Source organism: Cryptomeria japonica, chromosome 5, assembly GCF_030272615.1.
Source record: "Cryptomeria japonica chromosome 5, Sugi_1.0, whole genome shotgun sequence".
NCBI classification, from domain to species: domain Eukaryota; kingdom Viridiplantae; phylum Streptophyta; class Pinopsida; order Cupressales; family Cupressaceae; genus Cryptomeria; species Cryptomeria japonica.
This window is the reverse complement of record NC_081409.1, coordinates 748359779-748365703: the sequence shown is the minus strand read 5'-3', so window position 1 is coordinate 748365703 and position 5925 is coordinate 748359779.

Below are 5925 nucleotides of genomic sequence, written 5' to 3'. Positions count from 1 at the left end.
ACTAATATTGCTACAAACCCATTTTTATTCCACTCTTTAAAAAGTGAAATGACTATTTTTTAAAGAATAAAGAGAAATGATGAAGTAGATCAATCATTAATACTGATGTCCACATTAATCATACCTTTCTCTTTAGATTTTATGTACTCCATGTTTAGAGCTACTTTAGAATGTTGTATTCCCATTAGGAAAGAATTGGAACATCTTTATTATCTTCCCTATGGCAATTTATTATATAGGATGAATTATTTTGCCTAAACTTAGGAGTCCATAGTCTATTTGTGCATGTAAAGTGTTTTATTTGAGAAATTGCAATGTTTATTTTTAGTAGCTTCCTTCTTTGTGTTTTGTAGTATGAGATTTGTTTCTTGCAATCAATGAAAACACAAAAATATGACAATATAGAGAAAAGGGAAGAGATTATTTGTATGAGAGAGTAGTTTCAAATAAACACTTAAAAACATATTTTTATTGAGAAAGCTTAAGTTTAGTAAGAGGAATTTGGATGATAAGGAATTGTAAACATAGGGATGTTTAGGTTTCATTCAATTATTCAAATAGATTTTAAAGATAAACTATAGGTATGGTTTGCATACCTTGATATTTTGGGTTGAATTTCAAATAGTTCTTCCAACAATAGAATTTATATTAAATAGAGACACCTCAAATAAGGATGAGAGCATGTAACAAACAAAAACCTAAGCAAATGAATTTAGGCCCTACTTAATGATATCTAGTACATTTATGAGCAAAAATTTATAAATGATAACTTTTGGCAGGACTTATTGTTATGTGTAGATGGGTTGCTTGCAATTCATAATTAGGGCCAATTAGGAGTCTCAATAGCTTTTACTTTTCTTTCTCTATCTTGGAAAGATATAATTTTTTTAAAAATAGAGGATTTTCCCATAATTTAGAATTCAAGTGCATAGAGTAGTTCGGAACAAATGTGAATTCAAATAACAAGTTGGAAATCCTTTATTAACTAAGTTTCCATGGGGAGGGAAGATATATGATCATTTTTGGTAGTCCCAAGATAAGGGTGGATGATATTGCTTTGGACTAGTCTATAATGTAGGTTTGTAGTGGGAGCTCACTTTTTTTTTCTAAGTAGTGGGATAGTACAAGTTGGGAATTCATAATGTTTTCTTTTGTTGCCTAGCATGGGTGGAATTGTGGGTTTTTCCTTTAAGATTGCAAGTTTTTTTGTATAATTAGATGGAAATGATATCCAAAAAAGTTTTAAATTTTTTTGTATATTGAATTGTCTTAAAATCTTCTCTAGAGAAGTAATGAGTAGTGGGAAAGCTAAGTTGGTTTATATAAAAAGTTGGGAGTTATTGTGAATTTTTATTTTTATATCACTTTAGAACTTTTGTGTGGTCGGTGTTCATAGGAAGAAACAATCTACAAAAAGTGTAGATGTGAAGTCAATAACTACACTAGCTAGTTCTAACTCAAAATCATTTATCTTTTATAACCATGCCTAGGTTGTCTTACAAGTGCATACCTTAGACTTAGGAACCCTTAGTTCCTTTCTTGAAGCCAACAAATATATTAGACATAGTATTTTTTGCGATACGAAGGAAAATAAAAACATGAAAAAGTAAAATAGTGACTAATAGATACTCCATTAATTTCCATGAAACAAAAAATGTAATCATAATAGTTATTTTCACTTGCCCTAATCAATAACAGATCTATCATAATTTATCTAAAGTGTATTTTTAAAATTCATTTGATTATTATGGTTTTGGACTATTAGGTATTATTATATTGTGTCATTCCCACATTTTCTTGGACAACACATTTTTAGATTATATTTTACCTTAGTAGTAGATGATATTTAAGGAATCTTAAATATCTCTATAATTACTAGAAAACCATATGTATGTTTCTATCTTTCCCCACTATATGTGTGTGTTTTTTTGTTTAGTAATGAGTACTTTTTAAGGTGCCAAACACTATTATTTTCAAATCCATGAGCACACCAGTTCAGCGAAAGTACCAAGTTTGCGAGCATAGCAACCCATCAAGGATTTAAACCTTGGTGGCGGTTGCAACAATCAAGTGTTTAACCGCTGAATTGCATGGGTCACCCCATCAAGGTGTGATATATTACTATAACATGACTTTAAAAAATATATACGTAACAAATATAGCTTCAAAGATTGAGCATGACTAGATATTTTAATTGTTGATAACATAAATAAAAGAGTTATTCATTTTTCTAAGTAATAATACTGCTCAATATTAAAGATAATGATTTGATCTTGACAAAAGAATGCACGCTACAAATTTCATACACCTTTTTTATTTAAGATAACAACTTTGAATAGTATTTCTAATCAAGATCATTTTATGTTGTTCCTTACTTTAAATTTTTACAATTTTCTTTGTATAATTTTTCTTAATCCTTGTGTGAATTATTTTATTAAATATCCATTTTGCATATTCTAGGAGAGTTACAAAAGAAGCTAGATTAAGGATTGTCCTTATTATCATAGCTTCTAATGTATATTTTATTTTGACTTCAAGATTGTTTAAAATTTTTGAGCTAAACAATTTCAACTATATTATCCTAGTATACCTTTTTTTTAAAGTTGAATAAAGCTGAAATTAATACAAAAAAAAAAAAACAGCCCAAAAAAATAGAGTTGCAATAGGAAGAACAAAGTTAATACATAAGAAATGTTTGGACTTGCCCAAACAAGACAATAGCACTTATAAAATTACAGCTTCACTTAAGTAGAAAAACTACTAAAAAACTAGATGACCAACACTAAAAGGCCTAAAAAATACAATGATAACAACCCATTTGAGGTAGATATGACTAGCAACAAAACTTTACAAAATAGAAATACTAATACAATCTAAACTTAAAAAGTTTTTGAAGTTGTCTTGCACAAATAATATTTGTATCATGAAGCTGCATAAATTGGTATTTTATTTCTTCGAACTGCTTGTGGTAACGGGCCTTGTGCTTTAGTTGGGAACAAAGAGACACAAACTGTAGCATGATGTCGGAGTAAAACCTAAGAATTTCCATTTCATGATGCAAAATATGATTAGAAAACATGGTTGAAGATCTATATTTTCAAATATCGAGCAAAATAGTTTCTATCATAGTATCAACAATAACATTATTATGAATTTTATGCCCCAATAAATATTTTTTCCAACCCAAAGTATGATTAAATATTGCAGAAAGCTGAGTATTTATGGTCTTCCATTATACTTAGTAGGTATAATCTTCAAATACTTCAATCTATCACCAACTGGAAGCTTAAAGTGAAGAATCTTCCTAGACATGGAGCATTAGCTTTAACTTTTGACTTCCAGATTTGAGCACTTAGATTCCTCCATTTTCTTTCCTGAAAATTACATCTCCACTTTGTATTAAGTTTTGGATTTAATGCCCTTTTTTAAAGGATTTTAAGATATATTTTCTTCAGGGGGACTAAAAAAACTAATAATTGTCCAACCATAACTAGTCTCTAAAGAGGTTACATTTCAGAGGTGTACAAATTTTCATAAGAAGTTCTACATGCACTAATGATTTAATGAAGGTCACGAACCCTTTAAAATTATTATTTAAACAAAAAGTTTCTTTAGTGTGTTTCCAATCATCCCAATCAAAAGATTGGAAATATCAAATATCCCCAAATTGTTGCACCCCTTTTTTAAAGAGAAATTGAGACTATCTAGGAAAGATAACTACTAGTGGTTGCCCACAATATTGTACAAGCACGTTCCACCAAATAGAAGAAGCCCCAAAGCCGATCCATGCTGTAAAGAGTCTTTTTTCCAATTCAAAAATCTGCAAGCTAGTTGCCAAGCCTTTCAAATAAATTGTAGTGGAAAGGAAGCTTTAATATGAAAGAAGGGAGCAAGTAGGGTCTTGTCCAACCATCCCACACCTTGCCACTTGTTATTGATAGTTGCACTACCAAACAGTGTCGAATCAAGATTTTCCATTGTTCTTCTCTCGAGATTACTCTCATAATCCATTTTGTCGCTAAATAGATCCCTTATGTTTCCAAATCCAACAAACCCAACCCACCTTTATCTTTGGGATGAATACAATGTAACCAAGAGGCTGCTTTGAAGCCTTTTTTTTCCTTCAATTTGTCCACAATAATTGATGAATAATTTTGTTTAGATCCTCATAACCTTTTTTGGAAGACATCCAACACGATGAATGGTAAACATGAGAAGCCAATAATATCTTATCAACCACTTGTATCTTTCCTTCAAATGAAGGAAATTTGTTCCCCCATTTGAATAATTTATTTTTTAGCTTAGATAAGAACTAGATGCACATATCAAACAAACTGACTCCCAATCCAAAAGGGGTGCCTAGGTGCTATGTGATCTGACCATGTTTAATTTGTTTCCATTCCTTTGGAATACAATAGGGACTTTGGTTTGATTGGATCATCAAGAATTCAATTTTATTGTGAGGTAATTTTGATCTCAAAATAGAACAATATAAATTAAGAACCTTCAACACATTATTGATTTTAGAGAAAATTTTGAATGAACAACAGATTGTCATGTGAATTCAACACAATTGCATTATTGGGATGGAAATATCTTTAATCAAATTCATCTGATTATACTTGTGTAGCATATATCCCAAAGCATCAGTTGTCAAGACATATAGAAAAGGTGATAAAGGGTAGCCTTGCCTAATAGAATGTTGTAGAAAGAATGGTTCAGTTAATGAGTTATTGATCACCAAATGAGCATTAGCATCATTAAAAAGCATTTGAACATGCCTACATATTTTTGGTCCAAAACCCAAATATTGCAATATTTTGATGATAAAACTTCATCTCATTCTATCATAGCTTTGTCAAAGCCTAATTTTACTAATAATGGATTATGCCCTAATTGTTGTGCCCATTCACTAGTCTCCCAAGCCAAAATTAGATTATCCAAAATATATCTTCCACCAAGAAATCCAGTTTGTTCAAGCCTGACTATCCTCTTAGCTATAAATTTAATCCTTGTAGTTGAGGCTTTGACAATTATTTTGTATGAAGTATTGAAGATAGTAATCAAACGCCATCCATAAATAGAATCTACATTTTTTCCTCTAGGTAGCAATTTGATAAGGCCAAAATTAGAGCTACTTCACTAGATTAAGGAAGACAATCGAGGCTAGGATCCTAGTATACTTTACTTAGGCTAGTATTTATTAAGTCTAAAATTTTGTTTGTTTATTTCTTGTCTAATATAATCTTTTTCTTTTGTAATTTTATTATTGTAAGTGTAGGTTTAAAACTATATTTTTTTTAAAAACATGAACCTTCCATAATCCATGATATCAATGTGTAAGATTTTTTTAATTTTTTTTTTCATAATATTTCAGATCATACTCCATAATCTATCATCAATGTGAAATTGAACTATTTGATCAAACCTTTTAAAAATAATCCTTTTTCAATTTTATTGTAGATATCCCCATTTGAATTATGATTACATATCAATTCTCAAACATATTTTTCTTCACAATTTTTTAAATTTCTCATTAATATTTTCCGTGTTTTTACTTTAATTTTATCATATTTATGTTTCTTTATATTTTAAATCTGCAAATAATACTATCTATATTATAAAGTCTCATTATTCACATAAAATATTCATATTCACAAAGACTAAAAATAACTCATAATTTATAATTTTTGAATAATATTTTAATAAAATGATAAAGTACTCTTCATTGTTAATACTTTCTTTTATTCTAATCAATAGTTGTATTTCCAACAATTTTCTCACTAGTTTTTTTCACAAATTTCAAACATTGTTTGATACCCACCAAACATAAATAAATAAAATAAAATCTTCCCTAAACTTGCCCAATCTAAATAGATTGAGTTAATGAAATTAAATAATAAATAATTAATAATTAAAAAGCCA